At 33.8% G+C, this 12,304-nt stretch overlaps 1 protein-coding gene across 1 annotated transcript in view; it reads right to left on the reverse strand.

Annotated features, from left to right (window-relative positions):
* SPAG16 (sperm associated antigen 16) overlaps positions 1-12,304 on the reverse strand; it is a 1,297,727-nt gene that overhangs the window by 1,249,216 nt on the left and 36,207 nt on the right. The gene's annotated exons all lie outside the window — the stretch shown is intronic.

The following is a 12,304-nucleotide window of genomic DNA, read 5'->3' on the forward strand; positions in this document are numbered from 1 at the left end:
CCTTTTCCTAACATCTTGAATCTCAGATTTACCCTTCACTTTTCTATTCTTATTAGCTCAGACTTTAATATTTCTTTCTCCTAGACTCTCAGCTGTCAGTGATAAAGTCTTCTATTCTAGCAACAAGAAATGTTCTCAAAGTGATGTTCTGCTTTCTAAAAGGATAATATCTTGTATAAGGTTACTAGGATTAGCTAGGTTTTAGTGACTGGTCATTGGAAATACCTAGAATCATATTTATTCTGGTCAAATTATGGAATAATGGAAAAATACCTCTTGGATGTGTAAGGGAAACTAACTTTTAATCTTATTTCTGCTATTTGGGATTTATATGCTCATAGCAAAGCTGTGCTTGTTTGGAGAGAAGGGCAAATACTCTCTCTTGGGCTGCCATGCCCATGCACTGCTGAGGAAAAAGGCCAATCATAGAATCTTTTTTTTTCTCTTTCTCCTGATGCCACATCTCCTAGACCTTCTTTCCTCTTTTTTCTGGGCAGCTCCATTCAGAAACAGTAAACTGAGTTGGTCTGTAATAGATGATCATTTTGTTTCTTTGCTACCAGAAATGTACAAGAATTGTAAGGGAAATATAAGGGAGACAGTGGTCAGGGGAGATTATTTCAGAGGATAGGCCCAAGTTCCTACTACTTGTAGGAAACTTTTCCCCCCAGATAACTGTTGAGGTAGCTGTGGAAGCAAATGTTTATAGCATTTATACCTTCTGCATTTTGAAAGGTATATTTTTAAAATGGATAATAAAATACAACAAAAACATCTTTGTGTTTTATTATCCCTGAATGCCTTATTGCATTTTAATTCCAAATCTGAATCATAGTTTAAATCTGACTAGCATATTTGGCAGTCCACTGGGATTATGTTGTAATGGCTACATATTTAAAAGGGTGGAAAAGTGTTATCAAATAAATAAATAAATGCCCGAGGTGACTAAATGACCTGATACAAATCATTCAAGCTTTTTTCTAAAAAGTCCTTCCTAATTCTCCCTAAAGCTAGTAACTTTTATTCTTGATATGTTTCTTTGTACATAACTGCTTAAAATATTGCCTCCAATATTAGATTGGGCACTCCTTATGACCAGGGCCTGTTGGTCATATGGTTTTTTGTCGTTATGTCTTTTTGTTTCTCCAATACTTAACATAATGCTTTGTAAGAGATAATGATTTCTTGACTTGTTTAATATTCTGTAGCTACAGCATTGTTTGAGATACATTTGAGGGTCCTTTCAGTTGGGTAAGGAGAAAGTTCCCATTCATCCCATGAGATTAATGAGATGAATGCCTGAGGAGCTAAATAGGGAAATTTTAAAATATTTTTTATTTGTTGTTACTGACAGCTTTGGAAAAGCTGCATTGCCCAGGCAAAAACAGCCTTGTACATTGGATAATTAGAGACATAAGTGAAAGAATCTTTGTCTTTTAGAGACAATGTCCTGAAGGCAGATGAAAGACCTAACAGATAAAACCAGGCTAAAAGAGAAAAAGGTAAGATCTCTGCCTCTCAATTCTCTAGAAGATGTGCTAAGTCCAGTTAAGATTTGAACTATAATGGAAGAAACCAAAGAAAGGATAATCTTAATAACTAAGCCATTTCATAATAGAGCCTTAGGTTCATCTAATATCCTCACCAAGACACAATTTCACAGGTAGTAACTTCAATGGAAAGAAAGTGAGTGTCAGAAAGTGGTCACTGTCAATATCAAGGAACCTGGACAGTTAAGAAGAAATCTAAACAATAAGCATGTGATGTTATAACATTTATGTAGTGCTTGCTATGTGATCATTTATTAAGTGCTTTGTGGTTATTATCAAATCAGATCCTTGGATCTAAACAACCCTGAGAAGTAGGTGCCCATTGTTACCCCCAATTTTTATAATCGATGAAACTGAGGCAGACAGAGCTTACAGGATTCACCCATCATCATGTCAGGATTGCTTCTAAGGCATTATGGATTGGAACTCAAGCCTTCCTGCCTCTAGACCCAGAGCTCCAATGACGGCTATTGAGGCTATTAGTCTAATGGGGAAAATTCAAGGTATTTGTCAATTGTAAGGTTATATTGTTTGGGAAAGTTTAGAGATTTTTTTTTTTTTTACAAAGTTAGGTGAGTCAACATGAGGTTTCATAGAGATTGGCTTTTGTTCTTCTCTATAACTCAAAATAGAAGCAAACAAAAGAGGAGGAATTTTTAAATTTTGGGGGGGCAATTGGGAATTATGTGATGATCAATTGTGATGGACTTCAATCTTCTCAACAATGCAGTGATTCAAGGCAATTCCAATAGACTTGGATGGAAAACCGCCATTCATCTCCAGATGCATAATTATGTGCATTGAAGCATAATATTTTCACATTTTTTTTGTTTTTTCTTTCTTGTATTTTTTCCCTTTTGGTCTGACTTTTCTTGTGCAATATGACAAATATGAAAATATGTTTTAAAAGAACTGTACATATTTAACTTATATATATATATATATACATATATATATATATATATATATATATATACATATATATATATATATATATATATATATATATATATATATATATATATATATATATATATAATAACAGATTGCTTGCTGTCTTGGCGGGGGATAAGTAAGAGAGAGAGAAAAATTTGGAACACAAAGTCTTATAAAAATGAATGTTGAAAACTAAGTTTACATGTATTTGAAAAAAAATAAAATACTATCAAAAAAATCCAGTACTTGAAAAAAACTTTCTTGATTTTTGGATGGTTCTTCTTATTATTAGACACATAAACAAACAAACTTTGTTAGTCATTTATTTTGCAACTGGAAATACTATGAGTGATGAAAGTCCTGGAAAGTTCTGCCAGTGGACTAAGCTAATATGTCAAAGAAACTTAAGGAATGGAGAAAATAAGGTTTTTAATTATACTGATTCCTGGGGAGGTAGGGTTTTCTATGAATTTGGTTGAGTGACCTGACACCTGGGAAAAAATTGAATTGTACAATTAGAGAAGCACTGAAGACCAGACCCACAAAGTACTCTGATACTCACTGTATATAGTTGTTTAAAGTGAATCAGATACATCATATAACCCTATGCTAAAATTTTTAAATTATGAAAACTGTAGAGAATTGGGATTGGATCCTTCATCAAACAAATGATCAACAAACATTTATTAATCATATATTATGTGCCAGGCACTGTAACAAACTCTGGGGATAAAAAGACAATGAATATAACAATCCCTACTCACAAAGAGTTTACATTTTAATAGGGACACAATATGTAGAAGGTAAATATAAAAAAAAGCGGTGTTTCATATAAACTTATATATAATCTCCTTATGTAAGGATTATGTGCTGAATACCAATCAGAGTATATGTCTTTAGAGAACCAGTATAACAACAAGATTTTCAGCCTACTGCTGACTAGCTAATTATTCCCTTTTCCTCCTTCACAGGGCAAGAAATTTAATTCAGTTCCTACATGGCAGTGATTCCTCAAACAATGACATTGTTTCCAGTTGAGTCCTTTGCTGGACCAGAGTATCATTAGTCATTCTGGAAGATCAGTGCTTGCTCCTTTGGGCATTAATTAATACTGTGCTGGATGTAAAAGTCAGCTTAGATACCAGCTTCAATATTCCTGTGGATCACTCTGATAATTTCTGAAACTCTCAAGGTTGGAGATTCCATTCCAAAATCTAGAATGGAAAATAAATAAATGAAAAGAACAAGGAGGCCTTGCTTCTCAGGAGCCATACACCACATAGAGGAAAGAAGGCCTTGCATCTTCTCTCACCAAATACCAAGAGTGAAGAAATTACTTGCTGTGCTTCTTTTGCATGATCAGCACGTAGGGTTGGGGTTAATTACTAATTACAATTTAGTCATGTTCACATCTCTTCCTTATTGCCAGAGTCTTTCTCCATTTTCTTTTTGCCTCTCCTCCCTTGCAGTTCCTTTCTTTCTTGGACAACCCCAATCAATGTCTATGATGAAGAACACACTCCAGCAGCAGGTGAACTAGACTAATCCTTTAAGTGATAGAAAATTATTAGGCTGCTTTGACACCTGAAGTGTAAAGGGGCCAACCAAGAGGAAAGTTAAATATGGAAAAATACTTGAGTTCCTGACCTAGTTGGTCTGAAGGTACAAAGGAGGCAACATTTAACTTATTATTTAACCTTGAAGTTGGGTTCTTTTCATTTCTTCCAATTAGCAATGTTGTTTGTATCATATTTATCCTATTTTGTGATACATGACTACTTCACTGCATTTAAATCCCAAATTTGAGTCAGTGGCTTGGCCTAGTGGAGGCTTGGATCAAAATGTGAGATTTTAAGGAATTTCTCCATGCCTTGGTTTTGTCATCTCTGAAATAAGGGAAAAAATAATTTCTAAGTCACTTTCCTGCTCTAAATATATAGAACTACAATCTTGACAAAAAGGTTAAGCAGCAGTTATTTAAGTTATCCTTCTGACCTGATGATTAAATTCAAGCATTTATAACATCCATGGATGCACTGGCAGCATTTCATTTATATCATTCTAGGGAAAAATTTCTGAATATGATAAAGAAGATGCTGAAGCTATCTTTACAGCACAATCTAAACAATTCCCTAGAAAATAAAAACCAAGCTACTCCCAACTTTCACCACAGTCAATCAAGCAACATTTATCAAAGGGATACAAAGTGCCAGGCACTGTGCTAAAAGGTGCTCAAAAAGTTTACATTCAATTAGAGGAAACAAAAATCTATGTCTCTCTCTCTCTCTCTCTCTCTCTCTCTCTCTCTCTCTCTCTCTCTCTCTCTCTCTCTCTCTCTCTCTCTCTCTCACACACACACACACACACACACACACACACACACACACACACACAAATATGCAGAATAAAAACAACAATCCACAAAAGTTAATCTAGGGAGGAGACAGCCTAGCATTCATTGTTTGAGGGGTGGAGTGGAGGAGAAGCAGTTTGGCTCATAACTGTGATTTTAGCCATGTAGAGAGCTCCTTAGTGTTTCCGTATAAATATATATGTGCGACTATTCTACAATTTATAGTGTAAGGGAGCTGCCTATGGCACTAAAAATTTAATTGATCTGCCCAAGGTCACATAGACAACATGTGCTCAAGGAAGGGCTTTAGTCAAAAGCAAAATAATTTCAAGTTGGCACAGGGCAGCTTGGTGACCCAAGATGGAGTGGTGGGTTTACAATCAGGATGATTCCTCTTGGTGAGGTAAAATTTGGCCTCAGACACTTACTAGCTCTGTGACCCCAGGCAAGTCACTTAAAACTGCCTCAGTTTCCTCATCTGTAAAATGAGATGGGAGAAAGAAATGTCACACCACTCCAATCTTTTTTGCCAATAAAACCTCAAAGAGGGTAACAAAGACACAATTGAAAAAAAACATGCAACAAAATAATGATTCCTAAATTATTTGAGATAGCTTTGAGTTTGGATATTAATAATAATTTCAAATATACATTTTCTCTTTTACTAACAATTAAAAATATCATAAATCAAGCAGATTTAAGTAGGATTCCATTTTATTTATATAGGTTTAAAATAATTCTGATGCCATTTAGTGTATTTACCTAAAAGGACTATGATGTCTCTTAATAAGCCATCTCGCCTCCTTATTTTTCTAAATGAGAGATTAAAACACTTTTTTTGGTCTTTTCATAAAGGATGAGAAACAACCTATGATTCCCCTGTTTTGTGAAATTTTTAGAATTCAGAAGACTCTAATAAAAGATATATATCAATCACATGACCATTTGCTTATTATGAAATATGAAATCTCATCAATATAAGTACTGCCTCTCAGTGTAGAAAACAATCTGATCTTATAACCTCATCATAGATTGATTACATTTATCCACATCTTCCCATAAATTCTCTAAAGGGGATATGTAAAATATTCTTCTATATCTTTTAATATTACATGGTAGCTTGATCTTATTACATGGTAGTTTGATCTTATTACATGACAGACCTGCCTCCTAGAAAAATATTTCTTTCATGATAAATTTCTTTCATTTTTCCTGCACAATACAAACAACAAAACAGCTAATATTTATACAGTATGTTAAGTTTTGTAAAGCATTTTGCATATATTATTTGATAACTGCACACTTTTAATGGATCATATATAAACCTATTAACATAATTAATTCTTTAGAAATTTCAGTATTTTGAAGCTAAAAAACACACAGCATCACCAGAAAAATACTGATATTTCTTTAAGGAAGGTCATAAACCTAGGCCCATTATAGCCCACTGGTTATATAGCCATTATACTTAATGAATTTTCTCCTCACATTTTGAAGAAACAAAAAATTTGGTTTTTCTCATTTCATCAAAACTCAGTGAAAAGCAAAGATAGTCATCTAAAGGAAGAATTTCAAATAACAGTAAAACCTTTTATAAATCTTTTACCTTACCACTGACAACTGTAAACTCCAGGTTTCTTGCTACAAGAAAGTAAGATTGGTAATTATTTTGTTAGATATTCTGTCTCTTTGCTCTATATTCTTTTTCATCCTTAACAAAGCAGTACAAAGCAAAGTAAATATACAAATAATTTTTCATAATCCTTGAGGCTGGGAGGGGTACCTAAATATGAAACATTACCTTTAAGAATAGATTTGGGATTTGAACAAACTGCAGAACACCTTGAGGCAGCATTAGGCATAAATCTAGTGCACTGAAGCTCTAACAACCAGTACCTTAGAGCTTTATTGACAAGCCACTTGAATTTCTGACAATTTAAATTACAGATAACATGTAAAAATACAAAAAGATTTAACATAAACAACACACACAATCCAAAACAACACATGCTCTGAGGCACTACTCTTAACTCTCCCTGCCACTGAGGAGTCAGGTCCTTCGCATTTGGTTACTACAATCCTTCAGAGCTCTCAGGATTATATCAGTTGAGATTAACAAACTGACTCAAATTTATAAGAATACAAGCCATTCTCCAATTGACAAATGGTCAAAGGCTATTTTGTCAAGAGACAATTTTCAGACTAAGAAATTAAAACCATTTATAGTCATATTGAAAAAAATACTCTAAATCACTATTGATTAGAGAAATGCAAATTAAAATAACTCTGAGGTACCACTACACACCTCTCAGATTGGCTAAGATGACAGAAAAAGATGATAAAAGTTGGAAGGAATGTGGAAAAACTGGGACATTAATGTATTGTTGGTGGAATTGTGAACTAATCCAACCATTCTGGTGAGCAATTTGGAATTATGCCCAAAGGACTCTAAAACTGTATATATCTATTGATCCAGCAGTGTCTCTACTAGGCTGTATACCAAAGAGATCATAAAAAAAGGGGAAGGACCTACACGTACAAAAAAGTTTATAGCAGCCTTTTTTTGTAGTGGCAAGGAAATGGAAATTGAGTGGATATTCATCAGCTGGGGAATGGCTGAATAAGTTATGGCATATGACTGTTATAGAATATTATTGTTCTAAAAGAAACAATCAGCAGGATGATTTCAGAAAGCCCTGGACAGATTCACATGAACTGACGCTAAGTGAAATGAATAGAACCAGGAGATCATTGTACATAGCAATAAAATTATGGGATAGACTTGGCTCTTTTCATGAATGAAATGATTCAGGCCAATTTCAATAGATTTGTGAAGGAGAGAGTTATCTGCACCTAGAACAAGGACTATGGGGACTGAATGTGGATCACAACATAGTATTTTCATCATTTTTGTTGTTTGCTTGATTTTTTTCTCATTTTTTTTTGTTCTTTTTGATCTGATTTTTCTCGTGATGATAAATGTGGAAATATGTTTAGAATAATTGCCCATGTATATTGGATTACTCATTGTCTTGGGGAAGAGAGTAGGAGGAGGGAGGGAGAAAAATTTGGAACACAAGGATTTGCAAGGATGAATGTTGAAAACTATCTTTTACATGTTTTTTGAAAATAAAAATTACTATTAATATTTTTAAAATAAATTATTCATTGTGAAAGGCTTTTTCAGTGTTTTATATAGTCTCAGGAAAAATCTAATCAGCACAACATATAATCAAATATGTTAATTCACATTCTTCAAAACTGAAGTTAATTTACATTCTTTAAAACTGAAAAATTGAAGTTTCTCTGATAAATCACTCATTTCACAACTATTTTGAGAACTGACTCAAATTTTAAAAATAAGTCATTTCCCAACTGATAAATGATCAAAAGATATGAACAGGTTTTAGATGAACTAATCAAAGTTAACTATGTCACATGGGAAAAAAAAAAAAAACTAACACTACTTATTGGAGAAATGCAAATTAAAACAATTCTAAGGTACTACCTCATATATATATTTTATAGATATATATATATATAAACGGCAGACTGGTTAATAGAATAGAAAAGAAAAAATGACAAATGGTGGAGGGAATTTGGGGAAAATAAGAATTAATGCACTACTGGTAGATTTGTGAACTGATTCAACCATTTTGTAAAGCAATTTGAACTACACAAAGGACTATAAAATCACACATACCCTTTGACCTAGCAAAACCACTACTAGGTCTGTATCCCAGAAAAAGACAAAAAAACAAAAAGGAAAAGCACCTATATGTACAAAACTTTATAGCAACTCTTTTATTGAACTGTTAGGAGTGACCCTGGTCTAAAGGAGTTGTAAGATCTAGTGTGCTAAAAAGCAAACTTTGCCTGAGCTGGGACCATGGCTGTGCTGGCCCAATCTGTGCTGGGATTGCACAATGGATCACCACACTGTTGTCACAGACCTTGTCAGCTGACCTTTTTAATTATTTTTTATTTTTACAAAAGTTTTATGCATGGGTAATTTTCCTTTTGTTTCAACTTGATCATCATATAGAATTGATATATCATAATTTGGCCACGTCCATCAGAATTGATCATCATATAGAATTGATATATCATAATTTGGCCACGTCCATCAGAATTGATCATCATATTGTATTGTTGTTGAAGTGTATAATGATCTCCTGGTCCTGCTCATTTCACTCAGCATCAGTTCATGTATGTTTCTCTAGGCCTTTCTGAAAACATCCTGCTGGGTCGTTTCTTACACAATAATATTCCATAACATTCATATACCACAATTTATTCAGCCATTTTCCAATTGATGGGCATCCATTCAGTTTATAATTTCTGGCCACTACAAAGAGGGCTGCCACAAACATTCTTGCACATACAGGTCCCTTTCCCTTCTTTAAGATCTCTTTGGGATACAAACCCAGTAGTAACACTGCTGGATCAAAGTGTATACACAGTTTGATAACTCTTTGAGCACAGTTCCAAATTTCAGCTGACCTTTCAAGTCCTATTTGAAATCTGATAAAAGAGAGGTCTGGAAGCCACCAGTATGCCACTGATTCAAGAGGTCCCTAGACCTGTTCCTGCTTTACTGGCATGAGGCTGGGGCCTGCACCAGGACTGCATGCTGAATTCCCACCCTGATGTCACACAGCTTTTCTGGTGACCTTCTAAGTTGCCTTCAGCTGGAAAATGTTCCACACCATCTTTCTGGGTGTTCCGATGCTCTAAAATTTGTTTAGAGACATTATTTAAAGAAATTTGGAGAAATTTGGGGAAGAGGTTAGGTGAATTTTTGCCTTTACTCCAACATCTTGGCTCTGCCTCCCCCTTTAAAATATTTTGATAACCATATTTCAAAATGTTTGGTTTCCTTTATAATTCTATGCATTTTATTCAATTAAAAACTTCATTCTGTGAAGGGATTCATGGGCTCTATCAGACTGTCAAAGGAATTCATGACACAAAGAAAGATTCAGAATCCATTACACTCTCTCACTAGCTCCCACGAGTCAAATTATCATGTCTGTGCAGAAGATTCCCAGATCTATACATCCTGCCTTAATCTCCCTTCTGAATTCTAGTCACCAATTTCTTAGCAGACATGTAAAACTGGAATTGAATAGACATCTTAAACTCAAACTCTCCTATCAAACTCAAAATGTCTAAAACTGAAGTTGTATTTCCCCCAAAACCCATTCTTCTGAACTATCCTATTTCTTTCAAAAGTTCTACCATGCTTTCAATCACCCCAGATTACAGTCTGGGCATTATCTTCATTCTTCTTTGCCCGACTTATCCAATCAATTATCACATTTGTTTCTACCTCTAGCATCTGTTCCTTTCTTCTAGTCACAGTCGCTGTCTTATTTCAGGAGATTATCATGTCTCTCCAGACCTATCAAAACAGATTCCCAATTGGTTTTCCTGCCTCAAATCTTTCCCTTTCCATGTATTCTCCACATGGATCACCATGTGACTCTCCTACTGAACAAACTCTAAACTTAAATACATCCTATTTCCTGTTATTAATATATCAGTTCCTTTCTGTAGCTTTATAAGCTGGTCCCAACCTAAGTTTCCAGCTTGTTACAAATTACTCTCCTCACCCTAGTCAGACTGATCTTCTCTGCTCTTCATAGATGACACTCCAGCTCCCATTGCCAAGCTTTTGCATTACCCATTCACCAATGCTAGAAATGTTTGGGAAATGTATCACGAACTAAGACTACTAGTGCATTATTCTTTACCAACAGGCACTTCTAAATTGTAATATTCTCCATTCTGAAAATTCTTTAGATTTTTAGTTACAGATTTAGTAAAATGATCTCAAAATTTAAATCTAGAAGAGTGGGACCCTCCTCCTTTTATAAAAGAGGAAAATTAAATCACATGAGGAATAAATGGCAGGGCAAGAAATTCAAGAATTTCTGACTCATATTGGCTCCATGACATGCACCTTATTTTATCAGTGTTATCTGGTAGAAGATAACAAATTTATTTTAAAAGTGCTCAAAGCTTAAAATTCCTCTACTTATTACAATCCCCACCTCCTCCCAACAATTCTTTGGGCCAGTACTAAAAATTGTAAATCATATCATCTTTTAAATAGATAGAGTGATGTGCCTGAATATGGGGAAGTCACTTAATCTTATTCACCTCCATACTTCATCTGTAAGATGATCTGGAGAAGGAAATGGTAAACTCTAGTATAACTTCTGTTAAAAGAACAAAACAAAAACTCCAAATCGTCTCACAGAGAGATGGATACAATTGAAAAACGATTTAACAGTAACCGATTTCCTAGGAAGAATATCTCCAACTTATAAAAATGTTGTCAAACTTTTTCAATAATATTGCTTCACAAACCAGCCCTTTCCTACGCTACTTCATGAATTTCATTCTAGATCACAGAGAATCAACTGTAATACATGATAACTAAAATTATTTTACCAATCTGCCATGCTTAAAATTCTATAAAATATCAGTTTAGTTAAAATGATATCTATGAAAGTAATAATTATAAGTTATAATTTGAAATATTAATGAACAAAAATATTAAGAGCCAGAATCTCATATAATTATTTGAATGATACCTGATTTTATCATGGTTATTTTTAATATGAAATTAATAATTTACAAGGGAAATGGTCTATTCATTTTGATTACAGTTATTAGCTATAATATTCAACTGAGCAACAATAATTATTTAATGTCATTGTGGCAAAACTCTTTTCATGGAGAGGACACATATATCCAAAAAGAAAAAAAATAGCAAACATAAGCAATAGCAAAAGGGAAATCAGACTGTTAGAACACTATGACAGACATTCTATGAAAAATATGCTGTCAAACTCTCAGCACCTGCATTAAATATCAACAAAAATTCAGAATAAACATAAAGGCAGATGCTATAATTTACTTTTTAAAAAGTTAATGAGAAAAGATGGCTATAGATTTATTAAGATTTCATTCTTAAGACATCAAATATGCTTTTAGCCATATGTATTCAGTACAAAAGTCATGAAGTATAGAAATAAAATTTAGCAGATATAAAACAATTTAAATAGATAACTGTCACTTAGTTTTTGACCCACTGATATATATTAAACAAAACCAGATTATAAATGTTTCCTCCTTCTTAACAAAAAGGAATTGTCTCTCTTGACACAGACAGAAGTTTCACAAAGTCTTATATGCATCTGATCTAAACATATCACTTTTTTCTTGTACTTCCAATGCCCTATACCATATGTCCTGCAGAAGAGGCTTTACTACGTTGTTTGGTGAATTAAGCTGAAAACAACAGTTCTAGAAATACTGTCCTTTGGGACTTAAAAGTGACTGGTAAGAATTGTCACCATATTTCATTCAACTCTGACTTCAACTGAATATAATTCAGTTTTATAGATACATGTAAAACATACTTACAGTAAATCTTTTCTCCATGTAGTAACCT

The sequence above is a fragment of the Sminthopsis crassicaudata genome, chromosome 3 (genome assembly GCF_048593235.1).
Source record: "Sminthopsis crassicaudata isolate SCR6 chromosome 3, ASM4859323v1, whole genome shotgun sequence".
In the NCBI taxonomy this organism is placed as follows: domain Eukaryota; kingdom Metazoa; phylum Chordata; class Mammalia; order Dasyuromorphia; family Dasyuridae; genus Sminthopsis; species Sminthopsis crassicaudata.